The sequence below is a fragment of the Motacilla alba genome, chromosome 3 (genome assembly GCF_015832195.1).
Source record: "Motacilla alba alba isolate MOTALB_02 chromosome 3, Motacilla_alba_V1.0_pri, whole genome shotgun sequence".
NCBI lineage: Eukaryota > Metazoa > Chordata > Aves > Passeriformes > Motacillidae > Motacilla > Motacilla alba.
In genome coordinates, this window is record NC_052018.1 from 59,657,795 (window position 1) to 59,672,075 (window position 14,281).

Below are 14,281 nucleotides of genomic sequence, written 5' to 3' on the forward strand. Positions count from 1 at the left end.
GGCAGTGCTTTTGCAAGGTTTGGATTATGTGGCAGAGCTGCTGTCTCTTGAGTAGGAGGGAATACTGGCTCTCATGCACTATTCAGTTGCTGCACAGATGGAGTCAAAATGGCATCTCAGGCTGACTTCTCCATGGTTGTTTATGGCTTGTAGCGGTTTCAGGAAACGCTGCACTACTAATGTTGCTTAAATTCTTGGATAATGCCATTTCCGTCACTTCAGAAGCCATTGTTCTGGTGTGTGAAGGGCTGCAAAGCATTTGTCTGATGCAGGGACAGCACAGAAATGTGCTAAGATGTAGTGGATTTGGGTTTTTTTTTTTAAGCTTCAGTTTCTTATGATGTTTTTGCTTTGTGATCTATCACTCTGTACTTGTTACAGGGCTTAACCAGTACAGTTTAATCAAAGCTTTTGGTTAACAGAGATTTTTTTTTCTATAAGAGGTTTGAAAATTGCCAAGGTGTCATCTTCCAATGGGTTGTTTTTATAGACCACAGCAGCTTGTTGATGTGTTAGTAGCAAACATAAGTCTGCACATAGTGTCAAGAACCTGAAGATTAGAACCGATCCAGAAAGTTCATACATTTGTGATGGTCTCAGAAGAGGAAATCTCTCCCTTTTTTAATTGCAGAAAACTCATCTAGTATTACTATGCAAGTTATTCTCAGTAGCAATACAATTATCAACATTCAAAGTGATAGCAAAAACCTTCCCCCAGCATTCCTGTGAAGTTGTGAATCACACTTCTGCTGAGATGCCTCTTGATAGACTGCATGAACTATTGTAGTTAGAGATATTTAAGATGAATTATAGTATGAATGTGAACACAGTGTAAATTATGAATTATGTTTGATCCGCAGAATATGTTATGTCTAGTGAACTAATGCTGTCACAGAAAAGGGCTTACCTGTTGCATTTACAAGAGATGGTCTTGTCCAGTTATCTGGCTGGACTTGCCAGACCTGCTTGTTAATCAAACTGTTTTAACAACCCCTTCCAGGCAGATTAAGTAATATTCTTTTCATTTGATTTTGGAGAAGGTTAATGTAATCAAAGAGGCAAAACAATGGTATTGAATCTGGTATTTGAAGGCAGGAGCTGCTTCCTTCATAGGCTGGATTTTTAGCAAGTCATTATTATTTTATTTGTGTTTACCACTTTCGTAATTATGGTTTCTCAAATCTAAGTCCTTTAAAGTGAAATTAATCTAAACCCAGAATGTAGGTCCTCGTTGCAGGACAGTGATGTTTTCTCATTTGCCTGCCCAGAAGAGGCTGTGTGCAAGGCTGCCTCCGCTGCCTGCTGCAGCTGCATTTCTGAGCAGGCATGCAGGAACTGGATGTTTCTTCTGAATTGTTTGGAAACTGACAAGGACATCATGAGTCTGAACAGATGATGTGACTTTATAATTTACTTCTGTGAAATGCTGATCAAAGTGATAGCTTTAACTGCTGCGGGATGTGTCTGTCTTTCTCCCTACCTCCTAAGATCCTAGAGCAGGATTAAATCATGTATTATGATGCTCAGAGGCACAGTGTTTGGTTGGCGAGGTAGTGAGTCTTCAGGTATTGGTTTTCACAGACTGTTTTATAGTGCAGTTCCCAAGATGTTTTTGTGCAGCTTGGATAGAAGCCTGGGTGGGCTGCTGGGCCACCCCCATGGTGCAAGAAGTGCTGCAGGGGTAGTGAGGTGTAGAGGAGCAATCCTGGTCCCAGAGTGGTCTGACAGGCTTCTCCCTTGCATTTTGCTGCAGTCAGGAGTTGGACATCTGCTACTGTGGCCATGTTGCTTCTAGGCCCAGCCTTAGGAGGTCTGCACTGTGCCAGCAGCTTCTGCTTTCCTTTCCAAAAGCCAGCTCTTCGGTTCAGGTATTGGTGCAGTTGTGGCTTGGGTCTACCCAATGTTCAGCTGGTGACCATCGTTGGCTTGGAGGTTGCTGCCTGTTCCTTGAATTGGCCTGGCTCCTGGCCACTGGGAACCATGGTCCTCCTGCTGTGGGGCTGCTCAATCAGATTGCAGAGGAACAGAGAGGAGGAGGGGCAGGGAACAGTATGAAGCATCTTTGCTCAGAGACATCTAAGTTTCAATGGAAACTGGACTTGAATGTTGTTGCACACAAAATTAAGAGATGAACAAGAAGTACAGTTTTATTCTTAGTGACGTAGCTTGTGATGCTGCCAGAGGTGAACATGGACTCCTGTTGCCAAAGGAACACATAGCAGGAGCACAGCTGTTGGTCCCATGGGAGCAGGTCACAGGGCTTGGTACCACTAAGGGCCTGCGGTTCAGCTGACTGTGTGTCTCTGCTGGCTCCCAGACAACCACAGTCTCTTTTCTCTTTCTTCATTTCCTCTGTCTCCTCACTGGTTCTTCCTCTCTTTCTCAAGTATGAGGGCACAGGTGTTTGTTTTAGTGATTGCTTTTTTTTTTGCAGGCAATGGGCAAGATGCTGTTGCCCTTTCTGTGGACTGACTCAAAAGTCAGGTTCAGGCAGTGTGTTCTTCTAGCCCTGCTTAGGGTGGGAAACCCTCAATCTGTTCTTAGTACCTTTTGATTAGGCAATGCCACCACCCTCACTGCTCAGCACAAGGCTTGACTGGTGGGCAGCATCCCTATGCCAATTGGGGAAAATGGCAATTCCAACTCAGTGCAGAATACACTGTTTTCTTTCATATATTACTTGTACTTCACAGATCTTTCTCCTGTTCTGCACCATACTGTTTTGTTGTCATGCTTTCTATTGACTTAGTCAAATGTTTATGTGTAAGACTTGATTTGTTAAAGCACTCAGGCAAAATTAACTGAAGTAGAGCTTGCCTTTTCCAATGGCAAAACAAATCACGAGGCAGTTTGAGTGGATCCAGTGTTTATCTTGCTCACAAGTGAAGGGTCAGATTAATACTTGTCACATTGTTATGGTTTTCTTTCCTTAGTGGTTTTGGATGCATCAAATGCCTTAATATACAGCAGGCACCAAAAAAAGCTAGCCAGATCAGTTGAGTGATTTCAGCAACAAGTTTCCAGAAGACTGTGGACTGCCTTTAGATGCCTGTTGTATGTACTCAACATACATTTTTCCTCTGCTTCTCACCTGGCAGCTGGGAATGTATTTTGTCTCTGGTTAACTCCACAATCTTGCTGCTTAAAGGAGGGCATCTAACTGGCAACATAAGCTCTGTTATCATGTTACCTCTGTTATCATTGCTACTCATTAACTCTCAATAGCATTAATTGTTCTCTTCTAGTATTTTGTGGTGGGTAACATTACCTGTCAGCCCAGTCTGCCTTGAAGCAGAGCACCCCAGCTTCTTCCCTCCCCTGCACATAAGGAAGACAAGAGCCAACCCCTACCCAAGGTGGGGAGCAGGGGTCCCTGCAAGGTAGGCATAAGGGAATTTTTTCCCTGTAAAGGTTGTGGCAGGTCTTCAGCTGAAGGCTGTCTAGCCTTGTGCCTACATGCTCCCCTTCAGTCTTTCTGGGCTTTCCTCAGCCTACCAGGGCAGCCCCCCAGCCCAGGGTGAGCCAGGAGGGCATGTTACCTCTGGTAAGAAATTGGTAGTATGTGTGTTTTTTAAAATGTTAAAACAAGAACTGAAATGGGACAAATCTGTTTGGAAATTGTCCTGGCTGTAAATGTGATCCTAGGTCTCTGTTGCCTGTGAAATTTATTGTGTTCATTTCTTGCCTCTTTTTCATATGAAAGCAACAGACTGCATTTTTATTCCACCAATTTATTTCAGTCTTTGGAAAAACAGAGATCTCTAGCTTTTTTTTCTTTTTCATTTAAGAATTCAGCGGGACAGTGGTTTTGTGACACTGATCATGAACCAAGCTGAGCATTTACATGCAAACATCTGCAGAGGTTTCTGGTCCCTGTGCCTGTTGCAGGCTCTGTAGCTCTGTCAATATGGATTGTAGAGAAGTAGGTTTGGGTAGGGCTCTGCTGCCTTGGGTCCCTGCCAGCCACTGGGGATGCAGCCAGCACTGCTGCTTGGTCTTGGGGTGACACAGCTGTGCCCTCTGCCACCAGGGTCTTAGGGCTTCACTCTTGGGATGAACCCTGAGAAAGGGCAAACCACCTGGGGTTGGTCAGGTCAGACCCTTAAAAACTCAGGGGGTGGTCTGGGCTGTAAATTCTAGTTAATAAACACTCTGCTTTAGTGGTTGAACAATATGCGAGACCTTTAAAAATCTTTATTTGCCATCCCAGTTGTACTACAAGTCAGTGTCACCTTTTTGTTTTTATTTTCTTCTCTTTCATCCTCAGATTATTCCTGCAAACAAAGAGGAAATAATTCTGACAATCCTTTGTCAAAGGTAGCTAATAAAACAATGGAAGGATGTAGGCTGAAGCATAAATGGGATATTGTGGCAGATGTAGATGATTATTAACCAGCCAATGTTTCCGCAAGGGATTCTAATCATAAACACAGCATGGAGTGAATCTGGGTGTATTAATAGCAGAGGTTTTATGGAAAATCAGAATGTGGGCTTTTTTTTTTAAACATTCCATTTCCTGCTTTAATTGATAGAGTGTGAAGCTTTCATGCAAATAATTTGGAAAAGATGATTTTGTATCTCTGACATTAAGTACATGATACAGGCCAGGAACAACATGTTGTAGAAAGATTTCTTGAAAAGGATTCTTACAGTGATGCTTTTTTAGAGCTGTGACTAGTGACAAATGCTAAAGTCAGCAACAAAAAAACCCCAAGTGTCTGTGGTAGAGGAGTATCTATTTATGTCTATGTAACCTATGTTTTAATGTGACTTTGTGAGAAAAACAAATCAGAGAGATCATTATGCTGCAAAACTTGTGGGCTATGCTTCCAATTGTACCAAATGTCCTCTTAGTTTCAGTTTCATATTGTCCTGTGTTACATTTTGAGAAATAAAATGCTAGGTTTGTACTGTAATCACTGGTTTAGAGTTGAAATACTTTAAATGTACACCTTTCTGCAGCTCTGCTACAAGTTTGGTCCATCACTCTCCTTTTCTGAATTTCTGAGGAGAGAATAAAAAGGTTAAACAGAAATCACCCAAGCAGAGAGATGAAAACTCTTCTTGACATGTTATACCTCAGCTCTGCAAATATTGATTTCTAATACCATTTGCAAGCGTCAACAGTTTCTTTGTCTTATAGCAGCTGATATTTTTGAAGTGTAAAGTGCCGCTTACAGTGGGATAGAAAATGACAGGAAAGGAAATATCACTATGCTGTTATAATAAATTAATAAGACAATATAATTGTCAATGCATGTGGTTTTTTATAATAATTTATACTTTTCCAGTATCAGCCAAGATATTTCAGAAATTTGGTGACAGGAAGGACCCCAGGTTAAAATTTGAAAATAAGGGAAAATAGCACAAGTTTAATCAAAATATATGGACAGGAACCAGTTTCTCCATTGGTCATCTCCAGCTCTCTAGGAAAATGGTATAAACTGTAAAGCCAAAGGGGAACATCAGGATTGAGCTCGTGGGAGTTCCTCTTGCTGCAGTATGTATTTTCTGCAGGAGCACCAATGGGTCCATCCACCGCAAAGCATTGTACTTACTGCATGTGGTCTCTTGTAGCTTTGGAGCCTGTTTTCTAGAGGCCAGTTAAAACAAACAAACAAACAAACTTCATTATTCTTGATCCTAATTTTTCTCTTTCTTTTATTTTCCCCCCTCCCCCAAAAGCTGTTTCTCTGCTAAAGAAATCTGCTTAAATTAAGCAGTGAGTGCCAAGTGAAATCATTCAAATTATTGGCACTTTTGGTCTTTCCTTTGAATAAACAGAGCCTTCCTGACGGCAGGGCAGTTCCTCAGGAATTCCTTTATGGTGAATTAAGCAGAGCAGTGGTGAATAACTGGGAGCAAAGGACAGTCTGAGCAGCAAACCAAATTGATTATCTAAGTCCTCAGCTAACTACTTCAGGGCAATTTTGGATGGGACCGATATCCCCTAAGGCTTAGGTGGAGCCTAATCTCACCCCAGGGACCTGCCGTTGTTAATGTGTCCTGCCCTGTTATCTGCCCTGCCTGTGTGCAGCTGGGGAGGGCCAGGGCTGTGCCATGAATTAGGGGTTTACAGGAAAGACCAGGAGCTGTCTCATGGACCCCGGTGCACGTGGGGTTGTGGTGACAGAACATTCCTGTGGCACACCTAGCCCTTTGTCACCCTCTGGCTGCCTCTTCATTCCCCCAGCGCTCCCATGAGTGTGCTCCTGCCAGGCAGCCAGTCCTGCTGATGGTTGGAGGTGGCAGTTCCAGCAGGCATCGGCTTTGCCACGCAGCCATTCCCAATCCAGGTGCCTGGGGGGTCCAACCCGCCCGTGCCTTCAGCTACTCCTGTGCCCCAGTGTGGAGCATGCACCTGCCAGGGGAACAGCAACACTATTTCCCTATCCTGCTGTGCTGCTCTGGGAGAGATTAAAGCTTCTGTCAGAAAACCGAGAAAGAGCCTTTGCCAGTATTTTCTGTCTACAGCAAACCTGTGACCTGCCATGTCTTGTTATAGGAGAGAACAAAGCATCGTAGCATGGACTGGTTTTAAGCGCACTTTACTTAGTAACAGCCTAATGTGCTCCCTACCATCTTGAGAGACTTGTCATTCCCAGCAGTCCTTTCTTTTATTTTTTCCTTTAACTCATTCTGGCTACTGAGGCTACTGTAACAGCAGAACATCAAACCAGTCTGTAGGAGTGTAGAGCATGATCTCCCCCCACTGTGTCCTGTAAAAACTAGCATCCAGTCTGATCACTATCTTGAAAGGCTAAGGTGAATCACAGATTGTTTATTGCACACATTTTTTTCCTTCCTCTGTCCTTCTGAATGGCTTTCTCTAGATTAATTTATAATGCCACCCATTATTATCCATCTGATTACGTTTGAAGAGGCTCTGCATTTAATATTGAGTGCTTTTCCCTCCCTGATGAACACATTGGAGATGTGATTGAAGATAGAATGAGGGCACGGGATGTGGAACTCAGGATGAGAGCAGGAGAGAGTGATGATTTCAGCTGTTCCTGTTTGCACTGCTGGCTCACTGTCCTGCTAAAAAGCTACTCTAGAACTGTCTTGTATTTTCAGAATTAAGCTGATTATAAAATATAGTAAAGCTGTGGCCTCTCCACGAATCTATACAGACTTACTGTGAAATAAGCTTTGAAATGGGTTTAGGAGCATCCCCACTGTTGCTTTCCAAGGAGAATAGACTTGGATGGGTACATCTTGCTTCCTGTGCCACTAGAGTAGAGCAGCACTGGAAGTGGCAGCAGCCCGGCTGGGGATGTTTCCAGGCAGTGGCAGCAGCCTCTTTCTTACCTTTCTCTGAAAGAAGAAAATTCAAAGGGTGGCAAGCTTTGAAGGTAACCTGAGCTCACAAGCATTAATCAGAAATGCACCTCAGGTGCCTGTATACTACAGAAATGCAGTGCCTGATGTGGAATTATTTTGTTTCCTGATTATTTATTTTTCAAATTTTGTTTCTGGGGGAAAGAGGAGCAGCAGTGGATGGACAATACACAGGACACAGCAGTTAAAGCCTCTCTGTTCCTCAGCTCACTGGTAGCAGACTGGCATGCACCACTTGGATTTGGTCTGGATTTTCAACCCCTTGAAGGCAATTTCTGCTTCCAGTGGCAAGTCCCAAGATAGCCAGCAAAGACAGCTGAAAGGGTTACTTTTCTCTTGGAGGACAGAGGAAGGGAAAGGGTTGTGGGAAGCTGTAGTTCATTATCTTGGATATATTGAACAGAAGTAAATTGTGACACTGGCCTCTACCTGCTTCTGGGATTGAGTTCTCAAAAATATTCTCTGGGGCAGTGTGCTTCCCTCCAGTAAATATTTAACTAGCTGCATCTTCATCAGAATTAAACTAGGAACTACCTCACTGTAGATGGCACATACTTAATGTGGAATCTGTGCTTCTCGTTCATTCAGATTGTGCAGAAATGGTAGATAAAGTGTGGAGTACAAGGGGAAATACTGGGTGGGAAGTAAAGTTTATAGACTGTCCAAATCCATTTTTTTGCCTTGTCGTGTCCTTATGCATCAAGTCAGTCTGATGTAGATTTCAGGTTGCGTGGTACAGAGGTCACACATGGAAGAGTTTGTCACATGCTAAATTTTGTATTCAGTTTCCCTGCTTCTTAGCACTATTTGTTGGAGAAACCTATAGAAGGAGCATGTGAAGCTTGGCTGGGTTATGGCCAAGGAGTTGCAGCTGGTCTCCTAATTAAAGAAAAAGAAAATGATATATAGGCCTGTGGGGATCTGTCAGACACAGATTTATTGGGCAGGATGGAAGGGACTTAAAGCTATTGCCTCCACTCTGTCAGCCCCTCCCCACACAGTGCACGTGCACTGAGTTTCATGATACTTTTGCAGCCTTGCAAAAACTATCATCTGGAGCACTCTTACCTCCATGCTCCCTGCTTCCTTCCCTGTTTGCAGCTTCTCCAAGTTAATTGATGCAAAATGCATCCAATGCATCCTTTCCAAAATGGAAATGATGTGCAAGATAAATCTATCCATATCAAAATAAGGGATTCTGTAGGTTAGGGTTGTTAAGTGATAATCTGACTACATTTGCTGTCTCCTAGTCTTCCTCAGACATCAGTAAGGAAAAATACATCACGACTGCTATTGATGAAAAGGAGAAGCTGCAGCACCAGTTAGTTAGAATACTTTAAAATAATTTTAAAATTGAAAAGATTTTCAAAACTGAATTTTTTTTATTTATACTGATTTTTGCCATGTTTGGGTCCCCAGTTCTTGGGACATTGCCTGGAGAGGAAGAGGAAGAGGGACCAGTTCATCCTAAGAGTGTCTTCACTCTTCTCTTGAAAAACTTCCCACATTATCTTTGTTATTGGGGGAAAAAAAAGACAAGGGGCCCAGAACCTTACAAACAAAGATGACAAAAACCTGCTTGTCATTATTTGTGCAGCTGATGTGCTTTAGCTACCATTCTTTGGACTTCTTGATGATTTTGCCCTCCCTGAATAGTCCAACCATTCCACAGGGACTGCAGGCAGAGGTACACAGAGAGGGCACAGATTTTATACTTTTTACCTATTAATCTCACAAGGGTAGGAACACAGCTTGTCCCAGGCTAATCTGAAGAAAATTCATAGCTGGAAGTGAAATCCTGGCTCTGCAGGAAGTGATCTCATGCCAACTTTTGCCTAGTTGGGACTTCATTTTCAGGAGCGTGAAAGAAAATTTTTTTTAGAAAAAGTGCTTTTTGAAGGGAGTAAGCATCAGTTAAGCCTTAAGCAGTAGTTCAAGGTACAGGACCTCAGTGAGATGAAGATGTGTTAAAAGTTATGCTTGAGCTTAAAATGCTTTTCTAGTATTTTTTTGCATGTACAAACCCGCATGCTCCAGTTGTGTGCTCTGGCTGCAGTATTTTGCAGTGTATGCACCACCCTAACGTGTTTCACAAAGCTGGGAGGACTATTGCATATTGTGTCATTCTTATTTTCATGACACTGTTGATGCAAACCAGGACAGGAAGCTGTCTGGGGTAACAATACATCACTTATTTCTGTTTACTTTTTTTACCTTTTCTCCTTGCTCACTGGAAGTTAGAAAGCATTAAAGCAAAAAAAGTAAGAACATATAAGTGGATAAATGCTTCCCTTTTGCAAGAAACTGTACACATTTTCTTTAGTCTTCTGTATAATGTAACTCTTAAAACCGAAAAATAATAAAAAGATAAAAGTAGTGTTAAAAATTGTGTTATAGGTAGTTTCCTTTTTGACCTTGCTGCCTGACTGTGCTTACAGGGGAAGCTGATCAAGAGATCTCAAGAGTTGCAGCTTCCTGGGATTGTCTGTCAGAGGAATGAAGAGCAAAAGAATAACTTTCCATCATGAAGTATGAGCTACTGTATTTTCAAGTGTCCTTAAAAGACTTTTCTTTGGACATAATCGAGTGGATTCAAGGTCCCAAGAGGTCAGACCAACAAATAGATATCAGTCCTTAAGCTGTCTGGGTTTTTTAAATGAAAGTCAGCACTTGATCTGGGTAACATTTCCTGTGTTAAATACTGGCATGCCTTTTGGTGCTGGTTTGCTGTTTGGGTTATTTACATTAGGAAGGAGAGTGACCTTTAGAATTAAGTATTTCTTTTAAGAAGAATTGTTCCTTTATGTATATAAAGTCCTCCCTTCAGCAAGCAACTGGAATCCAGCAGCAGGAGGCAGTAGGATTGATCTTCTACTTTTCCTTAACATCTCAGTCCACTTTTCAACTATGACTTTACTGAGGCAGCGCTGTCTTGATTTATCTCAGGGCCAAGATAAAAGCATTTCCCTTAATGACCTTGAATTTCTTCAGACTCCTCCATCTGCTGTTTCAGGCTCGATGTGCTCATCTTCCCAGCAAAAGCAGAGCCTAGCCACTGACTGCCTTTCCTAGATAGTCTCTGTTTGCAGTCTGGCAGCTCAAATGCTTTGCTCCAAGAGCTGTACATGGATGGAGGGTAATTATGTTCAGCAATTGTCAACAATATTTTCATTTCCTTAGTTTTGGCAGGTTTGTTGTCATGTGAAAGCTCATGTACATGCTTCACTGAAAGTGATATTGGTTCCTAGGGTATCAAGATGGAGCCCCCTTGAATGTTCTTTTCTCTGCTGCTGTGGTATCTCAACTGTATTTGAATAGTTAGCTGCATTTGAAGATGTCTGTTTTCAACTAGAAAGTTAATTTGGAAGTAGTAGTGCCACGAATTCATCACTTCCCTTGCTGTATGAATGGACGTAAAGAGACTGTACCCTGCCTTTGGGGGTTGTGTGCAATCTTCCCTTCTCTTTTCAAAATTGTGTTTATTCTGTTCTGGAGAAATGACAGCAATAAAAATTAGTCTACTTTTCAGATGGATATAAGATACCTCAGAGTTAAGTGTCATTGCATATAACTGCCCCTGTGAGAGGAACAGCCATGGAAAATGAGGGGTTTGGGGTTTTCTCCTCATGCCATGCCTGTGCAAGGCCCCTGTCTGAGTGCAGCTATTGTACAAACATGAAGCAGTAAATGGCATTTTGTCTGATTCTTATTATGCATTCTCATTACCTTCATGTGTGGCCTGGGAGGGAAGTGGGAAGGGAGGGCAGAACAAACCAACCCACTTCCCTCCCTGGTGGTAAACCAGAGTTTTAAATGTGAACTGATTGGGTGTAGGGGAAAAACAGACCAGCATCTGGTGTCTGACTGCAGGCTTTTGCCGTGCTCAAATCCTGTATGTTTGTGGAAAATGGGCTTCCTCAGCATGGGAGGAGAGTTTAGGCTGACTTGTGCTGCCATCCTAAGAGTCACCTATGTAAGGTAGTAGTGAGTGTGATAAACTCATTTTGTACTGGGTACAAGTTCTCTTCCTAGAGCTGGGTTGGTTCTCTGCAGTTATTTACCACGCTAAATTTTGTTTTGCAACTGAGAAGATGTCATAGTTATCTTTTTTGCACATCAGTAAGTCACGTTACAAGGAATCATTTCTATTTAAATGTTTGTATGATTGTGCTTAATTTTAGCAAATTCTTAATTTGGCACTTTCTTGTGTATGTTTACACGTGGCATTTTCATGGATTCCTAATTTATGTGTCAAGTTGTTTTTTTTTTTTTTTGAGATTCGAGTTATATATAAAATGGATAAACAATGTATTTACTCTATTTTGTTGTCCAGAATGTCTTAAATGTGGTGGCTACAACAGAGAATGGATTACTAATTAATAACTACATATTTTCATAAAATACATAGTTATTTAATGGAACTAACATAAATTAATTCAAAAGCCTTATGGAAGTCTGACTTGGCCACCCTCCTCCCTAGCCCCTTCCATGCCACCCAGTCAGGCTGCTGCCAGTGGGGAGAGAAGCTAGAAATCAGCAGAGCCCTAGTGCTCCAGGACCACTATCCGTAGACACTGAAGATGTCCTAGCCTCCAGCCCCTTATGAAAAGTCTAAGTGATAAGTGTGGAGACAGCCAATGATACCTGGAAGCTATGTGATGTTGATCAAAAAAGGAATTTATTATGGGAGAAAAGGAGCAAGTAGGACAGCGATGAGTATTTGGGGACAGAGCTGAATAAAAAAAGTTAAAATGTGCCAGGTGGAAAATGTTTTTAAGTAAATAAAAAGGAGGCACACTAAGATACACATGTATCTTAGTTTTTTTTGGGTTTTCATAACATAATCTTGGCAAAATCAATTGTCTTACGTGCTTTAGACTCCCCGTGCCCCACACTGTTACAGAGGTTTGGTGAAAACTTTGTGAACATGGAACAGTCTGTGAATTTTGTCCAGGTCTTGACAACAATTTTATGATGTGAATAATGACCTGTGTTACTGTAGTTGCAGGTTTCCTCTTCTGTCTATTGGTGTTGTAAGTAAAACAGATACAGCTTTTGCAAAAAACAAAACCAAACCAAAACCCAGCAATCAAACCACAAAAAAATCTCCACCAAAAGACAAACCTGAAAACTGAGGGATGCATTCTCCTAAGGGACTATTTCAGAAGATAAAGTAAAACGCAAAAGTTTGCTCCCAAAAGCTGGAGGAGGAGGAAGAATATTTAAGTTATATGATCTGTAGGGTAATGTCCTGTGGCCCTTAAGAACTGCTTATCTTGAGTGCTTAAAGCAAGGAAAAGCAGAGTAGATGCCTCCCACTGAACCAGTAGAGGAAGAAGAGCTGTACCAGTTATTTTAACTCTTGGTTAGGCAAATAGGATTAGCTATGGGGGATTAAAATGATCAGATCTGAATTTTGCTTTAATATAAGTACAACCATATGTCTTTGGGAAACCCCATCTGGTTTCAGGCAATCTTAGTGAGAAAACGAGACAATTTCAATACTTTTGTCATTTGTTGTGGAGGTTTTTTTGGGATGAGTGGGGGGTTGCCACAGTTTCAATTTGTTCAGTTCATGAAGTTCCTGCTAGATTAATCCTCTGTAAGTGAAATGTTTTGTTTTTGTTTTCCCACTTGTCAGCTTACACTGTGTTTTCTAAAGGGACAGAGACAGCTTGAAAATTGAATGCTCCAGCAAAAGAAAAAAGACACCTTAGAGTCCATCACTTCACATAGCCTTCATTGTCTTCAGAAAAATCTGGTGTGACTATCTTTTTAGAAGGAAATAGGGAACCAGTGGCAGTAGTGAATAATGTAACTAAGTCATGAAGATCATCAATGTGTTCTTGAAATGCAGGTTTCTCAGTTCCCCTGCGTTCCAGGGTGGGCACAGGTTCAGTCATCATCAAAAAGAGAAAGCAGAAAAACAGATGAAACTGGATGAAACTGTGTGAAATAGGTGAATTAAACTCAGCAAAACAGCTTGGTTTTCCTTTTTTCCCAACATTTCCTTCTTTTCTTCAGAATACTTGCATTGATTTCATTGAAGTTACTTCTGATGTGGGGATGACAGTCTGGCATTGTTGTGGTTTTCTTTGTTTGTCCTGCAGCTGGGCTTGTAGGTGCTACCAGCCAATTTGTTTTAAAATAGTACAAAAGTTAGTTGTTGGTTTGGTTTTGGGTTTTTTTGTGTGTGTGTTTGGGTTTTTTTTGTTTTTGTTTTTGTTTTTTTGTTGCTGTTGTTGTTGTTGTTGGGTTTTTTTGTGGTTTTTGGGGTTTGTTTTTTTTTTTTTCCTTTTAAAGAATAACCAAATATTAATTTAAAAGGAAAATCTTACGTATGACCTTATGGTTTACAGTCAGCCAAATATGAATTCATACGGTTTTGCACTTAGTTTTTCTGAGAAGGAGTTAATCTTTTCACTGTCTTAGGCACCCCCAGTTCTGCTGTGGACCTGGAACTTGCAGGATAAAGTTACTGTTTTATCTGCCACCTCATTTGGATCCTGAATGGATATATCACCTCATAGAGTACAAAATAGCAATATAAACTAGAAAAAACAAGATTGAGCGAGACCTGTATTATAAGAGAAAGTGAAAGAACCTGGTGATTCTAGTCCCTGGGGAGGGGAGAGGAAAAAGCAGTACAATAGCTGAGCAGTACAAGCCAAGTACAGGAAGAAAATTGCTGTTTATGGACTTCCTAAGAGTACCTACATTAAGCTTGGTCTAGTATGAGAAATGCAATAATACAGAAAGAAAGGAAAAATTAATAGTTCTAAATATAAATCTGTGCATAGCCAAAGAGCCACACAGTGCTTTTCTCCATGGAAATTGCATTTCCTGGGTAGTAAATGTTACTTGTGAAGTCATAAGAAATTCTGTTTCCCAGAGTAACAACACGATACCTGTTTCTTAGTCTATGTTGTACGCTTGCCAG

General features: G+C 41.4%; 1 protein-coding gene across 8 annotated transcripts in view; it reads left to right on the forward strand.

Moving 5' to 3' along the window:
* The window catches only part of TIAM2 (TIAM Rac1 associated GEF 2), a 166,911-nt gene that overhangs the window by 43,914 nt on the left and 108,716 nt on the right, over positions 1–14,281 (forward strand). The window contains exon 3 of one of the 8 annotated variants that reach the window (XM_038131907.1): positions 9,780–9,948. The exons of the other annotated variants lie outside the window; for them this stretch is intronic. The gene's annotated coding sequence lies outside the window, so the exon portion shown is untranslated. The remainder of the gene's footprint in view (positions 1–9,779; positions 9,949–14,281) is intronic. 8 annotated transcript variants of the gene reach the window in all.